The sequence below is a fragment of the Larimichthys crocea genome, chromosome XIII, assembly GCF_000972845.2.
Source record: "Larimichthys crocea isolate SSNF chromosome XIII, L_crocea_2.0, whole genome shotgun sequence".
In the NCBI taxonomy this organism is placed as follows: domain Eukaryota; kingdom Metazoa; phylum Chordata; class Actinopteri; family Sciaenidae; genus Larimichthys; species Larimichthys crocea.
In genome coordinates, this window is record NC_040023.1 from 22,652,247 (window position 1) to 22,652,562 (window position 316).

At 33.5% G+C, this 316-nt stretch overlaps 1 protein-coding gene across 5 annotated transcripts in view; it reads right to left on the bottom strand.

Moving 5' to 3' along the window:
* Window positions 1-316, bottom strand: part of LOC109138772 (CUB and sushi domain-containing protein 3) — a 205,529-nt gene that overhangs the window by 42,403 nt on the left and 162,810 nt on the right. The gene's annotated exons all lie outside the window — the stretch shown is intronic.

The following is a 316-nucleotide window of genomic DNA, read 5'->3' on the forward strand; positions in this document are numbered from 1 at the left end:
CATTCTGGCACTCTAAAACAATGCTGTTAAACTGAATTTTGCTTGTGGTGCTTACAGCATTGGGAAATTACATCTAAAGAATTCAACAAAAACTTTTCTCTCAGAAATCTGTGTCCTGATTAGGCTTTATAATCTGCAGACATTGCTGTGAACAGTTTTCATTGAAACTAATTATTACCAAAGAAATATTCCTTATGAAAACTGTGTGTGTGTGGAATATCCAGAGTATTATGAAAATTCTATCAGGGAGACGCGGACTGAAGATTGCTGTTGAATATTTAAAAAGTAATTTCTAATGCTATGAACACAGCATATG